The following is a 22,085-nucleotide window of genomic DNA, read 5'->3' as shown; positions in this document are numbered from 1 at the left end:
AGACATTTCTTAATTAAGGTTGGGATGCTCTTTAAAATATTGTGGTGTGAAAAGTTACAGATACAGAAAGCGGTACATTTAATAATGCACATCAACAGGTTTCTAAGACAACCTCCAGAAATACGAAAACAAGTATCAGATATTTAAGGAACAAGGAACAGGTTTATTCCATGCTGAAAAAAGAGAGAAAATACAATGTTTCGGCTGTGAAGCCTTCTTCATGTGTTACTATACCCTCTGACCTTGCCCTTTCACAGGATGAGCATTCTCTTCATAGCAAAGAAGCTTCCCCAAGAAGCTGGACAACTTAAGTTGACCTCAACCGTTTCTACCGCTGGATTCGGCTCAAAGCTCATTTGGCTGACGACAACTCCTCGCCAGCACCAATTATATTAATTCAAGATACACAAGGTGCAAAAGCATAACAGAAAAATCTGAAGTTAAGATGAAATTGAAAACCTACAGAATTAAAAAAAAGATCTATTGTACTAATAAAAAATGAGGGCACACATACAGCTGTAGCCCTCTTAGATGTGTATCACAATTAGAATGTCGCAGCTTCAGCATAGGAACAAGGAAACAAAATCAGAACGAGCATTACAGACAAGGTCAAAAGACTCTGACAACTTGAAGTACACATGCAGTAAATTATATTATGATTTGTATTAAGAATGTAATGCAGTTAAATTAAAATCTGCAAAAACCTTTGAGCTTCCATTTAAGTATTTTGATCCATTTCTTAGCAAAATATTATATTTGAGCTACTTTTTCCTGGGTTGCAGCTTGTGCTTAGGTTCATTTATGCTACAGTTAGTCACAAAATCTGTTGTGGTTAATCTGAAAAGTGGTAGTAGAACCAAAGATGACAAGACAGGCCTATAACTTAAACGGATTCAAAAAGCACTTCCACAACACAGAACCATAATTGAAGTCTTTGCATACTGCCTTCCACATTCAGCTGGAGACAGAATTTTTGTAGAAAGTACTGAAACCAACAATTCACAGCAGAACAATCTTTAGGCAATTGCTTTTGGAAGATTAAAAAAAAGAATAAATAACATCTGATACCCAATGTTGATGGGCTAATCAAATTGAGCAAGAGGACTACAAAAAGTTAATGATGATCTTTTTGTTGCATATGACTACCAGAAGTTCCTCAATCTCAGCATGTGCAGAAGACAAAAAAAAACCTGCCCAATAATGGAAAATGGGCTCTTGACTAGAGAGGATGATCTTTTGTAGTAAGGTAGGGGAAAGGTCTGCAATCTCTTGCACAATGTAACCCTGGTCAAAAACTTGTATATGATACATGACCTCTGTATATCTTTAACAGGATCCCGATTAAGACTTTACCGAGGAAGTGGAGAACAGAGCACCAAAATTAAAATAGTGAGATATAATCTTACATAGGGATCTTGTCCACATTTATTTGAATTAAAATATTATTCATTTGGATCACTAGTGCGCGTTGAAGGTGTAGTCTCCCTGCAAGGTTTACTCCTCTTGTGTTTGATGAATATCCCTTCACCAAATGTCGAACATCAAGTTATTCATTTAGCTATAATTGCCATTCAGCAAAATCATTCTGAAAAGTAGTGGAACGTGTTTACCAATTTATGTACTGAATTCTTAAAGACTGAAATGCCCAGATCACAAACAAACTCTCCTATAGATAAGCTTTATAACTGTTAGAAAAAAAACATCTAGAATTTTAGGTATCGCAACCAAGAGCTTACAGAGGCTGATCTAGTTCAGGTTAAATGTTTTTTTAACACAAGTCTTGATGCATAGGAAGGTATTGGTCTGCAAATTAACAAATTCAAACATCCCTACAAATCTTAAGACCAGTACCTACTGCAGTCTGCTTGCAGTTGCACCATATAATTTTACCAACATGCCATTGACATTACAAAGCCAACCAGATGTGAGGATGTTACTCCACACCTCCAAAAGCTATGCAATATTTGCTTTTACCTTTTTTTACACCCTTGCTAATTAGAGGCAGCATGCCCTAACAAATCCCTTAAAACAACAACCTGAACAAACTGAGAGCAGCTAACTGCTGTTTACTAACCCAGTCTGCTAATGTCATTATGCCTCAGATGGATTTACGCGTCTATGTTATGTACAGGCCTTTGCTTCAAATTTTATAAAGTGAAGGGAGTTGCAACTTAAGGGGTATCCTGGAAAAAGGTGATTCAACATTTGTTTTTAACCGGGTTCTTTCAGGACATCCCTCAATTGTGTTTCTTACCTTCTAGAACTTTGCAGACAGAAAAGCTCTGTTCTCCAAGGAATTTTTTATCAGCAAACCTCAGAAGGAAAAAAATTCACAGCTTGGGGGTAATGATTTTAATGGGTTTTACTGATGCAAAACCTTAAAGCCACTTTGTAACTGCCATGTAATCAGAAATCAGTCACACTGATACATTTTTAAACTAGAAAAAATAGTTTCCTTCCAGGACTAAGTAAAGCTACTTTGATCTTCAGTGTTCTTCTGTGGCAGGTGAAGTGTTGAGTTTCAAAACTTTGCTGCCTGTAATTGTGAGCATCCAATCGAGTTTTACCAAAATAAAAGGTACAACACTCACATGTATTTAAAGATGTGAATTTTTACATATAGTATGTGTCATAAAGGCAGGGACTTAAAGATGAGCAGTTAACTGGTTTGCTAGTTCCTTCTAGTATTCAAGATTCAAGATTTCTTATTTGCCATATACAATAATAGCACTGGAATGCTTACTTGTTCAGCTGTATCCAGTAACAGTAGAGAAAAATAAATAAATCAATATTGTACACCTTTGCACTAAAAAACTACAATTGAATGCTAAATCTTGGTAACCCTGTAATAAATGTATTTCTTTAACTCATTCAGACTGCATATATACATCCGGGTATTTAACTGAAGCAATGAAGGAGTGAAATACCTTGCTCAAGGGTACAACAGCACCAATCCACACAGGATTTGAAAATACAACCATCAGGTTACAAGTCCAAACTCTTAACCATCACTCCATACTGCCAAGGCTTCATCTTACTGCAGTTTTTCATGCTATGAGGCACAATACTAAAATGTTTAGAAGTTAGTTCATTGTCACAGAATGGACAATGAACTTTTTACGTTTACAGAACGTTTCATTTTATATGTTATCAGTCTATAAGACTGGGTACAAACTAGCCTGACTGGTAGTTAATGTTCAATTGAACCAAGCATCTCAACCAGCCATTTCTTCAACAAGCATGGATGTGTAGCTCGTTACACAGTCTCAATCACAAAGTGCAAGATAACATGTAAACTCCACATAGACAGAACATTTCCATGCCACCATATTGTCTTTTACTGTTAAGTCGTATAAAAAAAAACTTGTGTTATATTATACTGTGTGCAGTTTGTGTGCATTCTCTTCATTCTTGCCGTGGTCGTATGGATATTCTCTAGGAGCTCTGCTTTCTAGGTGCTCAGGTACTCTTTTGGGTAACTGGTTTACATATAACTGTAATGCATTCACCTCAGCCCCTGTCCAGATTCGATAATAGGTCCTCAGAATGCATCATCCCTCAGTATCACAGCAGAAAACTCCTCCCTGCCAAAAGATCAAGTCTCCTGCCACGGGGGAAATCAGAGCTAACCAGTGTTTCTAGGTTCTTAGAAGATTGCATCACTGCAACATGCCCAGGTGAGCCCTGTTACATAATGAATTGACAGATTGGATAAATAGTGAAACATCCAACAGGAATCAAAAAGGACAGGAAAATGGGTCTGAAGTCAAACTAAATATTGCAAACAGACAACAGGAAAACACATGTTTTCTCCTCTTCAGCTGTCTCACTACTTTAACCGTTCATATGATTTCTTAATTAAACTTCTGCCAGTGGGCAGAAAGAGTAACATAAATAATATGCTTTTGAAGTCAGTCGGTTTAGCTGGAAAAACCCCAGTCAAAACACATCTGAACACTTTCAACTTTCCAGGGAAACATGACGAATTTAGCTAACTCGCCAATTTGCATTAGAAACTAGAGAAATATATCCCAGCATACATGAACATTTTTGTTCTCCCTTTCACATATTATTAAAGACTTTAGACTGCAGTATAGGTGCTTTACTTGCATCTTATTTTAAATACACTGGCAGAATAATATATAACAAACATGTGACTATACATGTACATATTACAGAAAAGCAACTGAAAATGAAACAATCAATAACTTTTTTGAAAACACATCAACTAAAGTCATTAACCTGCAATTTAATAAGGATACCCAACCTTGCTAGTAGTCATACCAAACTGAAGCTGCAAATACTGTAGGTACATTTTAACAGATCTTTAGCCACAACAAACTACTTATTTTGCCCATTTAGTCTAAAAGAACTAGAAGATCATATGTATTCTGGTTACGGTCTTCTATTTTGATGTTATATAATGTGCATCCTATGATATATCATTGTGGTTAAGGTCAGGTGACTGAAGGCTAGGGCATTAAATGACTAAATCTAGTACAGTGTATTGTGTTGCCTTACTGTGAATATCACAGTGAACACAAGGCTATAAAATGTTAAATTTCAAGACGTGCAATTTTAACCGTGGATTCTGTCCAGCTAAGATCAGTCAATATCATGTCCAGCAGCAAGCATCCAAAGTCTGACTCAAGACAAGTTTTATTTCAGTGTGTAAGAGGGCAAACAGAGTTCAGCACACAATTTACTCCCCAAGCAGCATCTCCTTTTCTTGGGCTATTTTAACTATGGACCTTTCAGCACAAAAGTACAATTTTGCCTACAACTGCCAGTACTAGTATTTGTACAATAACTTAATAATTTGTTACACGACTTATTAACAGTGCATGTATGTTTGCTAGTTGAGCTTAATAAATAAGAAAAAAGTACAAGTAATTTTAACAACAGTGCAAACAGTTGCAGGCTTTCAGTTTTCACCATTTACTTTTTATAAACTCCAATTTCACAACAAATGAAATAATTAACCTATGTCAAAATATATGTATTTTCCCTCATTATGCATTGTTAGTGTGCTTTTAATTTGTATTTACTTCCAGAATACGTTGTGATGCTGCAGAGATCTGCTCTGGGGCAAAAGGCTTTGAAAATCAACCTTCAATGGAACGTCTTCTGCTCAAATTCAATCTGAAACATGAAACAAATTTCCATCACCAATTGCTTCTTGCTCCCCACACCCCCTTTACAATAATGAAGAGTTATGTTAATGACAATCATATTCCACTCAGGTCACTCCATGGTTAATTCCAACTAAACCCCGGTCCTCTGTTCACAGGTATGATAAGTACTCTAGGCAGTTTGGCATGAACTTTTTCGATTTTTTTTAAATTGTGTAAGTTAATGGCACAGCTTAGTATAAATATCTCTCTTTTACATTAAATATTAAGATTTCAAACGACATGAGCCCATTTGTCCCATCTAGCCTGTTTGGTAAAATGCCTTTGAGGATTTTGAATGTTCAGATCAGTTCCCCTTGTATTCGTCACTATTCAACACTTTCAACACAATATTCAGGTTGGGTTCTTTTGGCTCGTTAGTGTAGGACAGTGGTTCTCAATTTTTTTGGACCAGGTACCATCCCTAATCCAACCAAAGAATCCAAGTACCACCTACAAGTTATCATCTCATAGGAACCCCAGAAATTCTCAACGACCAACATGAGCATGCGTGCACACACACTCACACAAACATATAATAAATACTATAATAATAAACTTTATTTGATATAGCGCCTTTAAAGGTGGCTTCTCAAAGTGTTTTACAGAAAAAAAAAACATTAACAACAACTAATAAAAAAGCACCATTTCAGTGAGAGGGGTGAGCCTGTTTAGTTGAGCTAAGCAGATGTGAATTAATTTTTCGAGTCTTGATACAATTCACAACAGAGTCTAACAGATATTAAATCGGCAGGCATTTTCTTGACGACAAAGGTCTCGCAGTGGATGTTGTAATGCGTACATTAATTTCTGGAGCAACCTATCTAATTCGTGCAACTACACCGTTATGTCGGCTTGTCATTGCTCTAGCACCGTCTGTACAAACTCAGGCGCATTTTATCCAGTCGAGGCCATTCTCTTCGATAAATTCATTCAGAAGCTGAAATATGTGCTCTCCTGTAGTTCCTGTTGGTAGCGGTTTACAGAACAGAAAGTCTTCATGGGACATGCCCTCAAACTCGTATCTAACATAAACGAGCAAATTGGCCAAATCGACTACAGACTCATCTAATTACAGTGAAAAACATCTCCTCATCTTAACGCGCTCTATCAGTGTACTTTTGATATAATCCTTCATTTCAATAATTCTATGAATGACTGTGTCTTTCAGGGGGAGGGGGCAGCAGGTCGAGCTGTTCAGGAGCTTTTTCTCTACACATAATACGTGTCAGCTCTTTTGCCAACGGTAAATGAGGTTCTTCAAGCTTACCTGCTTTAGCAATCCGCAAGCTTGCATTTTCCGTTTTCATTTCATGCACATGGGAGCAAAACACAGAGACACTCTGTGTATTTTTCTCAAATTAGAACAGTTCTTAAATATTTTTCTGTTATCACGCTTTCGTGATTACCTGCGTCGTAGCACGTATTTCTATGCATTCCTGTGTTTACAACGTTGGCATTGTTCCAAAATCACGCACATTCTCCTTTCTCCCTATTTGCTGGAGCTACAGTAGCTTTTTTTAAATACAATTGGTCACTTGCATCTGTAGCACGCATTCCTATAGAGTGGTATAGAATTACAGAGTATCTCTTGTGTCCACTGAAGTATTAGCGCGCACTGTATCGTAGTACGTAAGCTGCGTATTCGACACGTATTAAAATACAAAATATGAAAACCTGTCCCAGTTTTCAGCGCACACGACACAGTTCCAGGGTCATTTGGCGTACCACCTGGCGGCACTCCACGTACCACTGCTGGTACGCGTACCACAGTTTGAGAACCACTGGTGTAGGACATTCACTTAAAGCCTAACCCTTCTTGTTCTTATCTGCTATGATTCCAGAGAAGCAGTATCTTTCCTATATCACCGTGAACAAAATCATACTAGATACACTAACTGAGAACCTACAGCACATGTGTCATTAGTGGTGCACAAGGGGATTTATAATAGCATGTGCAATACAACTAATAAGCCACAAAAAATGATACAAACTATGCTTGACTGTTCTGTAACTCTCTATAACCTACTACCAAATGAAGCTTTTGGTGTAGAATGATAAGGCGGACAAGGCTGAACCTATTGAAAGGGCCGAGGTAGTAAGGTATGGAAAATAAAGCAGCATCTTTACTAATTTTTGTGTAAGTGAAAATCAAGCCGCAAAAGCAAGTTAAAAATCACACAATATGTTACAAAACATGGAATATGTTTATATATGGGGAATGTAAGAAGCCTTTCTTAGTTGTTCGGAAGTTTTGTTTAATGGTTTGTCCAACAAAGACATGATCACCTCTAAAATTAAGGAAATAGCCGTGTCTGCTAGATCGGTGGAGAGACACAAGAGTGAAACTGCCAAAAATGTTAACACACAATAGACACTGGCATTAAAAGATGCAAAACTAGTTAGTGCTGCACTTGAGGAGCAATGGATATAAATGACATACCATGAAAAATCTTGCAAGATACTGTGTCTCAGATGAAATATCTCATTGTCTCATGGAGAGCAAGCTGGGGTATGCGAAAAGACAAATTCCTAGTACAAGAAATTGTATATGGCTAATAAAGTGATCTGATCTTATCCCTCTTATAGCTGATTAATAACTGAGGTGTGTGTGCCACTTAAAGTGTCAAGCTATGACCCTGAGACTGGAGAACTGAATATGGGCAAGGATCACACTAAATGCATATTAATTTATTAATTTTAGATATAATGATTGTATTAATTTTAGACACCACACTATAATATTACATTTGTGTTAATCAAAATATAACTAGGGCAATTGTGTTTACCTTCTCAACTGTGTCCCCACATTATCCACATGAAAATGATGTGTCAATACAATCAACTAAGTGTTTTTCAAAAGCAGTGACTTCAGGGTTCAGTATTACCCCATCATGTATTTTAAGTTCACATTCCTTTTACCTACTATAACACTCTAAAAGGGCACGGAAAAGTGAACAAGACTTCTCCAGTCACACCACTGAACCCAGTTTGGTAACAGAAACACAATAAGATAAACCATTAAAACAAAACTAAAGAACTAAAAAAAAAGCCACAAAACGGAGAAATGCATTCAGCCAATAATCTTTAAAAAAAGGCTGTTTTAGCCAGGCAGCAAGAATGGAATATGAAGACATAGGAGGCAGCTTCCAAAAATAGAAATGTAGACGCAGAAAAACGATTACCAGTTTGCAAGAGGAAAGGCAGGGTGGAGCAAAGAATGATGGCTGTAACTCCAGATCACAGGAAAGAGAGAATAAAATAACTGTGTTCAGATACAAACTCTGCTCCATCTTATAGAGTACAGCAGAATGAGTATTTTTTAACCTCTTAATCCTCAAATTTATAATTTTAAGAAGTGTGAATATAATGAGATAGCATGTATTACAATATTTATGACAATAAAACTAGTTTTTGTCTAAGCATTCTTTTCTGATTCAGGACGGATCAGAAATGAGGGCAAATTTAAGGCATACAAGGCGTTTAACATCCAATCATTTCCACTAAATGTTGTTTAAAGAACTATGGCCCAAGAAAATGGCTTCTTTTGCAGACTTGTTTTCAGCATTCAGTTAATTATATTATTAAAATAAGTATTATATTAATAAGGTGGACAGGAACTATCAAAGGATATCAAATTACTTACCTTATTCTATCTTACCATATCTACAAGAGTCTTAAAAACAACTTAAAGGCCAACATTTCACAAAATTAAATGGATTACAAACAGCTTTATGAAAAAAAATCAAACAAAAACATTCTTTTCAGACTGTCAGTCTGCAATGATTCAGTAAATTATAAAACAGGTAAATTACCATAATTTTAAATGTTAATGATGTACTGTTCCTATAACTTCCACCTCCCCAAAATAGAAATATCAGTTTCATACATTATGACATTTGCTTGATACACTTCAACTGTTAACTGACTTATGCAAGCTACACTATAATTCAGAACAAATGGCATCTTGTAAAATACAAATTCCACTAATAATCATGCCATGTTATGTACATTGAATAATACCTTTATATCTATTGATAGTCCATGTGTTAATTTTAGTCACTTAGGCTACATTGCCCAAGTTATTGACTAAAGTGAATGAGTGCATTGTTCATGATTCTCTTCATTATGCTGTGGCATATTTATTTTTTTACACTCTATTGTTGTATTGTCTTGAATGCTGATCATCTAAAAATGTAAATACTAGTTTTGGAACTAGTAGGACTGAAGATTAAGACATCCCTAGGACCCAATGTTATCTTACTTAATTGTACTCAAGGAAATGAGGGATGCTATTCAGAAACCACAGATGGAACTCTTTTAACAGGCTCTTAAAACAGAGGCAGTACCCAAGGACTGAAGAATTGCTCTTTTCGTGTCCATCCAAGAAACTTTAACACACAAACTATATACAGTGCCTTGCGAAAGTATTCGGCCCCCTTGAACTTTTCAACCTTTTGCCACATTTCAGGCTTCAAACATAAAGATATAAATTTTTTATTTTATGTGAAGAATCACCAACAAGTGGGACACAATTGTGAAGTGGAACGAAATCTATTGGATTTTTGAAACTTTTTTAACTAATAAAAAAATGAAAAGTGGGGCGTGCAAAATTATTCGGCCCCCTTGCGTTAATACTTTGTAGAGCCACCTTTTGCTGCGATTACAGCTGCAAGTCGCATGGGGTATGTCTCTATCAGTTTTGCACATCGAGAGACTGAAATTCTTGCCCATTCTTCCTTGCAAAACAGCTCGAGCTCAGTGAGGTTGGATGGAGAGCGTTTGTGAACAGCAGTTTTCAGCTCTTTCCACAGATTCTCGATTGGATTCAGGTCTGGACTTTGACTTGGCCATTCAAACACCTGGATACGTTTATTTGTGAACCATTCCTTTGTAGATTTTGCTGTACGTTTGGGATCATTGTCTTGTTGGAAGATAAATCTCCGTCCCAGTTTCAGGTCTTTTGCAGACTCCAACAGGTTTTCATCCAGAATGGTCCTGTATTTGGCTGCATCCATCTTCCCCTCAATTTTAACCATCTTCCCTGTCCCTGCTGAAGAAAAGCAGGCCCAAACCATGATGCTGCCACCACCATGTTTGACAGTGGGGATGGTGTGTTGAGGGTGATGAGCTGTGTTGCTTTTACGCCAAACATATCGTTTTGCATTGTGGCCAAAAAGTTCGATTTTGGTTTCATCTGACCAGAGTACCTTCTTCCACATGTTTGGGGTGTCTCCCAGGTGGCTTGTGGCAAACTTTAGACGAGACTTTTTATGGATATCTTTGAGAAATGGCTTTCTTCTTGCCACTCTTCCATAAAGGCCAGATTTGTGCAGTGTAAGACTGATTGTTGTCCTATGGACAGACTCTCCCACCTCAGCTGTAGTTCTCTGCAGTTCATCCAGAGTGATCATGGGCCTCTTGGCTGCATCTCTGATCAGTCTTCTCCTTGTCTGAGCTGAAAGTTTAGAGGGACGGCCAGGTCTTGGTAGATTTGCAGTGGTCTGATACTCCTTCCATTTCAAGATGATCGCTTGCACAGTGCTCCTTGGGATGTTTGAAGCTTGGGAAATCTTTTTGTATCCAAATCCGGCTTTAAACTTCTCCACAACAGTATTACGGACCTGCCTGGTGTGTTCCTTGGTCTTCATGATGCTCTCTGCGCTTTCAACAGAATCTTGAGACTATCACAGAGCAGGTGCATTTATACAGAGACTTGATTACACACAGGTGGATTCTATTTATCACCATCAGTCATTTAGGACAACATTGGATCATTCAGAGATCCTCGCTGAACTTCTGGAGTGAGTTTGCTGCACTGAAAGTAAAGGGGCCGAATAATTTTTTGCACGCCCCACTTTTCATTTTTTTATTAGTTAAAAAAGTTTCAAAAATCCAATAGATTTCGTTCCACTTCACAATTGTGTCCCACTTGTTGGTGATTCTTCACATAAAATAAAAAATTTATATCTTTATGTTTGAAGCCTGAAATGTGGCAAAAGGTTGAAAAGTTCAAGGGGGCTGAATACTTTCGCAAGGCACTGTATGACTAGGTCTGACTTCTACTACATACATGTACAAAGCAATATCATATAAAGTGAACTGGAGAATTAGCTATATAGAAATAATATTCAAGGAAATTGTGAACATGGATATAGAAAAGGTACGTCTTGCCAAATTGTCAGAGCTCTTTAAAGACACAGCAACAGTCATGGATACATGTATGTGATGTATTTAAATTTTAAGAAGATTTTTTTCCTAAAGTTCCTCAAAAGAATAATTTTTAAACTGCAGGCAGTAGGCAATCAGGAAACAAGTGTTTGGATGGAGAATTGGCTGTTAAATAGAAAACGGAAGATACAGATAAAGGGTGAATACTCAGATTTGACTGACGTAATTAGCTGAGTACTGCGGAGATCTTTATTAAAACCACTATTCTACTTAATTTCTATCAATGATACAGATTCTGATATAGTTAATTAAATCAGTCATATTTACAAATAATGCCAATTAATAATAAGAAGGATTAGCAAAGACTGTAGAAGCAGTAAATGAAATACAAAAGATTCCATAACTGTGTAAAAACCTGTCAAAGGATGTTTAAAGTAGAAAAGTGTCAGGTAATGCATGCAAATGGTGAAAAATAATAATTATAAATCCAAATTATGAAATGCTGAGCTAGAACAGGCTACTTCTAAAAAAGACTTAAGTGTTTATGTTGACACATCATTGACATCTTCTAGGTAATGCGATGAACTATAAAAAAAATGTAAATAAAATGTTAAGTTGTATAGTTAAAAGCATACAGTTTAAATAAAAGAATGCTATGTCAACATTGTATAATGGACTGCTTATTTGGATCAGTTTTAGAAATATTCAGATCAGGTAATAGAAAAGATATTTCTGCTCTGGAATCCATACAAAGAGGAGCAACCAGATGCATTCTGGGGCTTAATAGAAGACTAAAGGATCATTTTAATAATAGAGAAGAATTTGAGGGAACCTGATACAAGTATTCACAATCCACAAAGTCAAGCCATCGGAATTCTTCATACTGAAATGTGAAACTAACCAGAGGGCACAAGTGGAAACCATGTGGAACTGCATTTATAACCAGGTGGAGAAGGCAATTCTCTACTCAAAGGTTGTGGGAGTATGGAAGAAGCTAAACATTGTAGGAGGCGATACCTGTTTTCTTTAAAGAAATGGCTGAATTGGATCTTTGGATCAATTAGCTACTAACTACCAAACAGACCAGGGCTGAAAGGCCTCTCCTCATTTATGACTGCAATTGTGTCTATTGCAAAAAAACTGAGAGCCTGGGCAGAGGCATTTTTTCCTTTTCTAAAATCTGTTTAGTAGATGTCCAAAAACTAGTAACTACATTTTAATGTTGTGGTTTAGCCTATGGTAATTTTTATAGTAGGCATTATCTGTTTCTTTGCTCTTGTTCTGAAACTGACATGGGAGAAATGGCTAAGGACTGCTTTCTTTCACAGTTTGCAAAAACACTTAAGACAGCATAGGGCATGCTTGTTTGGTTTAGTCATTTCAAGAGAGGGTGAGGAAAACAGAGGTAAGAGAACCTTTTAGGGAACTGTGATCATAATGTTCCTTGTTATTAATATAAGGATGAGATCCTCAGATGACTTAGCTACCAGAAACTAAAGCTAAATGGGCCAAATGGCCTGCTTCCATCTGAAACCTTTCTTATATTACTTATGACCCCATTGCTTTTCTGCTTAATCACTAGAAAGTCCACAAAGGTAAGAGAGGACCTGAACAAAACAACTAAAAGTCAGAGAGTGGTCAGAAAAACCAAAGGTGTTGATAATTTATGAAGATGAAGATAATTGTGTAGAAAGTTTCTATTGTATTTCTCGGGATTCAACTTTGAACAGACTTTTATGAAGCACTGGTTCTCGGGAACACATTGCTAACCTTGCAGATAACAGAAGCAGAACCAACAACACAGAGATAATATGGAGCACACATGCTAGTGATTCCATCGCTTGAGAATTTGAGACTGCCGGCAACTAAAACTTTCAAACTTTCAGATACTGTGCCTAGCAAAAGGATTCAGACATTTCCTGTGGTGTCCCATTTTGTGAAAGTAAAATAAAATGAAGCACCCTTTTTTTCCCAATTGAATTGTATTCAAAATTATCATACTGAATTCTCACACTGAAGACTTCTAAAGGGAAAATGAGTTACACTAAAAATAAATTAATATATTGATTGATTTAGTATTAAAACCATGAACTTGATAATTGGTAGAAGCAGTTCTAAAGACTTGTGGCTGTAAATGCTAAGTTTCTACCACGTTTGGCACCAACTTGGTAAAACTGTGCTTAGAGATCACTTATGGACAGCAGTTTTCAGGTCTTTTCACAGATTCTCAATAAGATTCAAGTCAGGCCTCTGACTGGGCCACTCAAGGACATTCATTTGATATTCTTAAGCTACTCCATTGTAGCTTTGGATCACTGCACTGATGAAAGATTATTTTTTTCCACCCAAGTTTTAGGTTTGAAGAAAGTCCTTTTAAGATTCATCAGTACTTTGCTCTATGTCCCTAACAACCTTAAAAAAGCTTCTCAGTCCTTGTGATGAGAAGCAGAGGTATAATAAAATGCTGTTACCATCATGCTTGACAGTAGGGGTGGTGTTGTCTGAGTGATGTACTGTTAGGTTTGAGTGAGATGTAAAATTACATTTATACCAGAAAATTCTAATCCAATCACATTTGTCTGACCACACAACCTTTTGCCACATTTGCAGAATCACTTAGGTGTTTTACTGCAGACCACGTGCAGGCTCCGAGATGTTTTTTTCAGTTTAATATAAGCCCCTTTTGTGGATTAACTGGGTTATCGTTGTTAAAGGAAAACTGCAGTCCCAATTTCGCAGGCCTATTATTAAATCTCAGTAACAGAATTAAGCACAAAATTCTGAACCTTAAAGAAAGTATTGTATGTTGTCATGTTGTTGCAAACTCACATTCGAGTTCCCACATGCATTGTGGTGTGGTGCAGCCCTTCATGCTCACTAGTCACTGTAATAACAAATGTAATGCCATGTACAAGCAAATTAGGTAAAGTTTGTGCAGCAGATATTTCACCACAGAAAGAGATCTGCATGCAGAGTTAACAAGCAAGTTCCATTTATCAGCAAAACCATCTTGAATTCAAGAGCAATATTTTTATTGGATTAAAAGAGATGTATTCACAAGCCTGCTTGATTACAATGTAATCTGTAAAAGGGCTGCTTCACCTCATCAGACGTTTTGGTGCCTCGTTCTGAATTGCAGAATATGGCATTGCACACACCTGTAAATGTAGTCTATTTTGTGATGTAAATTGGAGGTTTTACAAATTACTGTTTACATTTTACTTTTTTGTTGTCTGAAATGCAGTCATCAGTGCTGATTCTTTCTAACCCCTAAATATAAAAATAGCATTGCAGTTCCTCTTTAATGGACGTGTCTTCCCATCTCATCCACTGAGCTCTGTAACATTTTCAAAGTCACCACTGGCCTCAAGCGGCACCCCTAGCCCGTTTCCTCCTGGCCTAGCTGCTCAGTTTGAAGAGTCAATCTGATCTATGTCTGGGTACCTTCCTGTCCTTAATGATTGACTTTACCATGCTCAAATGGATATTAGGGACATTTGAAATATTTCTTTTTACTTTTCCCCTGATCTGTGCATTTACACAGCTCCTTCATCTTGGTTGAATATTTGCTTGAAATATACATATCCATGTGAGGTCCCTCAGTCAGGTTTTGTGTTTATTCTGATATCATAGGAACTACTAATATTGCACACAGAACAAAGGCCAATTAATCGTATGGCTCATTAATGTAATTTTGTACACCTGAACTGATTTAGGTTTGCCACAGAAAAGGGTCTGACTACTTACCGTATGCAATCATAGCTTTTCCATTTTTCCTTTATACCAGTTATCTATCTTACTTCTTTCTCTTATTTTTTTTGACAGTGTGGAATTGATTGTGTATATAATAAATATGATTTACTACTTCAAACTGGCATGACTGCAAGCTTTAAAGTAACAATGTGAAAACTGAACAAGAGTGAATACGTTTTCAAAGCACTACACCTTCTTAGATATCAATACACACAAAAAGATACATTATGCCACTCTAACAATATAAACTCTTAGAGACACACTGAACTCTGTAAGCACTTGCTCAAACAAAACTGCAAACTCCTAAATCATTACATATTACAAGGTGTGCTACTTATTGCATACTATGCCTTTATTACATAACAAATCGCTCTTAAAAACGTCAGGTTTTCTAAGGTGGTAATAATAATTACTGGAGTAGAGCATTGGCTCTTAAAGCATACTCAGCTATCAAAACCATTGGGGAACCACCTCTATTTCTGAAGTCTTATTGTTTTTAATAAAATACTATCAACAGAGAAAGACAGGATGTAACAGGTTCTGCTGATTTTGCCATCAAAAATAATTATTTGGCTAAGGATATGGGGAACTGTAACTTTTGGCAGTATGTTCAAGGTATGAAACAGATGCCTTCGAAATTTGAAGGAAATCTTATTTAACCAGAGAAATCACTTACAATGCAGACCTGACCAAGAGTCTTATGAAACTACTACACATAAAATGCAGTAAGCAAGAAAAGGACAAATAATAAAAACCAACAACACAACAGGACATGGCAGTGTGAACACATACATGCTACAGGGAGAGAATCCATCTGTTTATGGGGCATAGGGTGGAACGATTATATTTCAGGTGATGATAACTTTCTTATTATTCAATTAGAATAATTTGTTCATTTTCTTTTCATTCTGAAGGATCCTCTTGACACCTATATACAGTATATATGACTTAGGTGTCTTGCGTCAGTGATTATGTGCCAACAACCTACATGGTCAATCAGGTGGAGAACTGAGGAACTGCTTCACCAGTTAAATTAAGGGGGAACATTAGGTCAGCCAGGTTTCTCAAGGCCAGAGTGGGATGTAGCCAGGACACAAGGATTAATGCTCCTACTAGCACATACAGTGCTATAGGATCTTTAAAACAAGGTCCTGGTTGCATGTTAGTCAAGGTCACATCTAAAGGACAGCATCTCCTACAGAATAGTGTTCACTGTCACTGTACTTATAAATATAAAACATAATCTAAAATGGAAACACCAACAAACACTTTTGCAGGAAACTAAGCAACAAAAATTAAATAACCTCATTATCCCCATCAAATATGTGCATGAATTATGAAATTGTAAATTACTAATCAACTAAAAACTTGATATATTAAAATATTCTTACATGGCCATTGATCACATCATAGTTATCCATCTTTCTACCAATAGTTTTGGAGCATTTTTTTCATTCATAATCAAATTGTAGAAACAATATAAATGTATTAAAGCACATGAAATACTGTTCAACAATAGCTATACATAACTATTGTAATAAATGTAAATAATTGCAATCTGAATTATGGAATTATTAATTATTAGGAATAATGGCTTTATTTTCCATTTTAGATCAAAGTCATGAATATCTGATGTGACGGGGTGTACTTCCAGTAACTAAAGCATTATGAACTTGCATGTCAAACGTATTTTACTATGATAACACATTTTAATCTATATTTTCTATTAGTTATTTAATATTTTTATTATATACCGGTTATTAGCCTAGTTTTAAAAACACATGCATGCAAGGTTTTGGTTATTTTAATTGTGTAATTTGAAGAAAGAACTCTAGGTTACACATGCAAGTTCATAAACCCCTATAAAGATCAAAAGAAAGTGCCACAGGCATTCATACTTATTGAAAAGAATATGCCAAAATAATGGTAAATATAATTAAAATATCGGTTTAGTTTGGTCTACAGTATGTGGTACTTTAACCTCATCAAATGTGTACCAAAAGCAATGCTAAAATGCATGACACATGAAACTTCAAGAATCCACCAGAACTCTATTTTATGGATGCCACAGTGTTTTGCTTGATCCTTGTAATAATAATAATAATAATAATAATAATAATAATAATAATAATTAATAATAATTGCTTACACTTATATAGCGCTTTTCTGGACACTCCACTCAAAGCGCTTTACAGGTAATGGGGACTCCCCTCCACCACCACCAATGTGCAGTATCCACCTGGATGATGCGACGGCAGCCATAGTGCGCCAGAACGCTCACCACACATCGGCTATTAGTGGGGAGGAGAGCAGAGTAATGTAGTCAATTCATAGAGGGGGATTATTAGGAGGCCATGATTGGTAAGGGCCAATGGGAAATTTGGCCAGGACGCTGGGGTTACATCCCTACACTTTTCGAGAAATGCCCTGGGATTTTTAATGACCACAAAGAGACAGGACCTCGGTTTTACATCTCATCCGAAGGACGGCGCCTGTTTACAGTATAGTGTCCCCGTCACTATACTGTGGCATTAGGACCCACATGGACCACAGGGTGAGCGCCCCCTGCTGGCCCCACTAACACCTCTTCCAGCAGCAACCTTAGTTTTTCCCAGGAGTTCTCCCATCCAGGTACTGACCAGGCTCACACCTGCTTAGCTTCAGTGGGTTGCCAGTTGTGAGTTGCAGGGTGATATGGCTGCTAATGTAGATACTATCAACATCTATGCAAAGTATCTTTGGGCTTTCCTTAAGTCCCATATGCAAGTTATTTTGGCCTTATCATGGACATAAACAGCACAAAATACTTCCTAGGAGAGGGACATCTCCTTAACAACTAGAAAGGGGAAAGGAGAAGAGATCGGACACAAAAAGCATCTTCATTTAGGATAAAGTTCATCACTTATCCTGCATCTGGCAACTTATCAACTGTAAATCAGGGACTCCCTGACATACCGTATATATGCCCTAGTTGTCATAAGTCAAAGGAGAAACAGGAAGGAGACTCGGAGACCGCTTCAGAGAACACGTCAGGGCTGTGAAGATTAAAGATCTCTCCAAGCCCATTGTTTCTCATTTCACCTCTGACGGCCATGACCACTCTAATCTCTCCGTCTGTGTTCTCAAAGACGGTTTTCCGAACTCATACATCAGAAAGACCACCAAAACCAAAATTATTCTGCAGCTAGGATCACACATTCTCCCTTCTCTTAACGACAGACTAGTGTTCTTTTAAATGTTCTCCATTCATTGGAAGTTTCATTTCACACCTCTCTGCACCCATTCTGACTTCACACCTCTTGATTGGCCTCTCTTTCTGTCCCCTGCTCCCGCCTCTCACTCCTCCCCCCTCCCAACCTTTGTTCTCCCGCTACTTTACCTTTGCCTACTGCCCTGTCTCTGTCACACCTGAAGAAGGCTCCACAGCCGAAACGTTATGTCCTCTTTCTTCTTTTTTTCAGCATGGAATAAACCTACAATATTACTTGTTCCTTTGCAGCCTACGCATGCTGACGCAGCTACCCACCTGAACTATAAGTCAAAGGAGGTATTACACATAAAGACTGACCTCAGTAATTTTTCTGGTCAATTCTGGTCACCTTTTCTCTTTAAGATGACATTTACCAGGTTAAAGCTTGCACCGATTTATTTTAAATAATAAATGACAATGCAAATATTTAATCCAAATGGGAAATAGTTCGGCATGTATTTCAGTCCATAATGAAATATCCCATCAAAACATAATCATTGTAGAATTTAAAACTGTCCAAAAAAACATAGTGCAACAAAAAAAGGAAAAAGAAACAGGAGACTAAGGAAAAAATACTTAAGACTCAAGGCCAACACCTGAAGCTCATACAACAGGATGTACAAAAGAAGGAGAAGCAGCATGTTAAACTCATTCATCAAACTGTAATTCTGCAGACTGATGCAAGGTATGTTACATGGCAAAGCTCTATAAAGGAACAATAACTTGAGGCCTTAAACAGAGTAAATGACTTAAAATGATCAACACAAAATTCACATTGATTTACCTAGCTTATCTCACTTGCCTAATAAAATCTAAGTGAGATAAATCTTTTGATCACACAAGCCTAAATTAAAGATTTTCAGTATAACAGAACGCAATAAGAAGAAAGAGAGATGACAAGGTGAATCTTTTATGTCTGGCTGAACAATGAAACAAAACTGAAACACACAGTCGGGCAGACTACAATTTCAGATCGTAAAGAACAAATAGATTTTAAAATGTATGATATTGACTTCACCCAACCTAGATCACAGTCAAAGCAGTCGAGAACTACACAGGCTGAGAGATGGACATGGGCAAGCGAAATGTTGGAAACAGGGGGGCCCCTTTAAATGTTCTTCAGTCAATGCTGCCATTTCAAACATCAAAAGCATTTGAGAAGCAGAGTGCTGGCGGTTGAAAAAAGGAAAGGATGGACATGTAAATAAAACAACCCATTATAATTAAATTGTCAGAGTATTTTATAATCAGGGATTGGTTCTCTGTCCAGGAATACCAGATTGGTTAGCAAATCACTTTTTTTCTCTGCAGGAAAAGTCCAGACCTTTGGCATAGTAGTGAAAACAGGTAAGTTTAGGAAGCATAAATATTTTTTACTAAGTTGTTACACAAACATTTTAACCGTTTTCCAACTAGGCACACTTGGTTTCTGCTATTCACTAAAGATATATCAGAAACATTCAAATAACTAGTAGAAGTGAAGATTCAGCCCAACCCTGAAAACTACATCTCAAAGTTTCTTTGGGGTATGGTTTTGTTTCTGCTGTGATATTTTGCCTTCTCCTAAAGTTTCAGAACTTATTCTGCATAACTCTATAATGTTATTAACACAATGAACTTCAGGTACGTTTGTGACATATGCAACTGCTGCAAGCAGTACAGAGAATCAAAAAACACAAGCTATCCTCTTCATAACCTTTGACGTCACACTACCTTGTGACTAACAGAACCAGACAACAGTACAGGTACCTTCTATTTGAAATTGTATTTAATTAACTGATTTAGGTTCAACTGACTATTGTGTCTTAAACGTAAGTATTATTTGGTTGACGCTTTGGGGAATATTATTGGAGCAATCTGAGCGAAATGCTTTGCTCAAGGGTACAACAGCATCCCACCTGGTATCTGAACCCACAAACATCAAGTATAGAACCCAAAACGCTATTTCACACCGCTCATTAAACTTATTTTGCCTAGATTTAAAATGTTAATTTCCTTTGATTACGGTATGCAGCCTTAAAGGAAACGATTCAAACATCTAAACCAAGAAAAACTTGGAAGATGTTATTAGGTGCTTTAAAATGCTGCTTTATAGAATGGTTTGACGTTAAATCTTATCTCATCTTTAAAGTATAGTTAACTTGCATAAAGTAACAGCCGTTAGCAACTGCTAACAGTAGGCTACAAACTGCAGTCTAGGTATTCTGCAAGGAGAGGGAATATAACTAACAATTACCATTTTTCCGTCTAACGCCAATGAAAGGTTTGGGACGGTGTTTTTTTAATACAACACGTGTAATGAGGCTAAGCTTTGAATTTATAAAAATGTTCTGCCTTAGGTATTAAGGGAAATGGTTTATTACACGTTACTCCTCGTGTAAGGAAGCACAGGTCGTATTTTCCTTGGTATTTTGTTAAAAAAAGGCCCTATAATGTCGACGCTATAAAAATAGAAACAGAGAAAACTGTTCGTAAGATGCAACGTTTTCAATATTTTCTATTCAACGTTGTTACTTTTTCTGGCGATATGCTATGGAAAACGCGATAAACTACGAAACATTGTTTTAACGTGTTGGGCTTTTCCCTTGAAAATTAAGCAGTAGCAAAAACCGGAAAATCTTAATTGAGTGTACTCGTTCTTCGCCGAGGAAAAAAAAGTGTTCTGCAGTTAGATGTTTATTAGAAAGTAACAAAAGACCAAAAAATAAAAACAATAACAAATACCCACCGGGACTCGTTACATGCCTTCTTTGTATGTTTCCCTTAAGCAGGAATCCCACTATATCCTGTATATCCAAATCTTGAAGTTTGAAACTGGTTCCACAATCCCAAAAAAGATTCCTTTACTGTGCATAGATCCTTCTTTCCGAAAAATAAAGAAAAGTCGTTTTAAAACTTTTAAATGTGGATAATTTTCCACACCAAGACTCAATACGTTCTTTCTAGCCTTCAAATCTACTTTTACTCCAAGGTTAAAAATCCAAAGTTTTCTTTCCGTACCAAAAAATAATAATAATAAAACGCGCGTATGCCTAAAACTCGCCCAGTAATCCGCAGTTTGCGATCTCCTTCCCCGTGAATCTGAAAATTAGAATATGATAATTTTAAACCACGAAATCACCCAAGAGACGCGAGAAGCGTATAGGTTTAGATAGAAGTGTGAGCCGTCCCTTCTGACATCAGAATTGTGGAATCCCAGGAATGTGGTGCAAACGAAAAAGTGGGAGCTCTCTTAATGGTTTACGAGGGAGACAATACAATGCAAAGAACAATCTACAGGGCCAGATCCGAGATTCTTCAAAAGCGATTTTTCTACGCGAGCGCCTGAAGCAAAAAGTCATCTCTATTTAAGTTGTTAAGAGTGTTACATAGGTATCAAGCTTTTTTCTCAATATTTTCCCACTTTATTAGGCTACCTATAGCAGTAGCACTTACACTCCAACAAAAACCGGAGCTTTTATGCACCACTGCGTCGGGCTAAACGAAATTTAGACTAGGAGACTAATGTGGCGTTTCAATTATGTTGTTAAATTCGAACTTTTCAGTATTAGGAAATAATATTCCTATCACATTTTTATATTATTTTCTTATAACCAGTTTATTATCACTGCCAAATTCACAAGCTCCTCTCTTGGCTTCTAAGGTATTTTACTAGCTTTTCGTTGTGTATCTGAATCAATTTCTTCTTGAAACTTAAAAGGATTATTACTGCATAGCCAGCCCATATTGCTAAAGTAATG

General features: G+C 36.9%; 1 protein-coding gene across 1 annotated transcript in view; it reads right to left on the bottom strand.

The window, feature by feature from the left end:
• The window catches only part of LOC102689771 (protein tyrosine phosphatase non-receptor type 14), a 95,826-nt gene extending 74,256 nt beyond the window's left edge, over window positions 1–21,570 (bottom strand). Inside the window, exon 1 of the mRNA XM_006626052.3 lies at window positions 21,074–21,570. The gene's annotated coding sequence lies outside the window, so the exon portion shown is untranslated. The remainder of the gene's footprint in view (window positions 1–21,073) is intronic.
• Window positions 21,571–22,085: the final 515 nt, after the last annotated feature.

Source organism: Lepisosteus oculatus, chromosome 2 (assembly GCF_040954835.1).
Source record: "Lepisosteus oculatus isolate fLepOcu1 chromosome 2, fLepOcu1.hap2, whole genome shotgun sequence".
Classification (NCBI taxonomy): Eukaryota; Metazoa; Chordata; class Actinopteri; order Semionotiformes; family Lepisosteidae; genus Lepisosteus; species Lepisosteus oculatus.
This window is presented reverse-complemented; position numbering and strand designations above follow the sequence as displayed.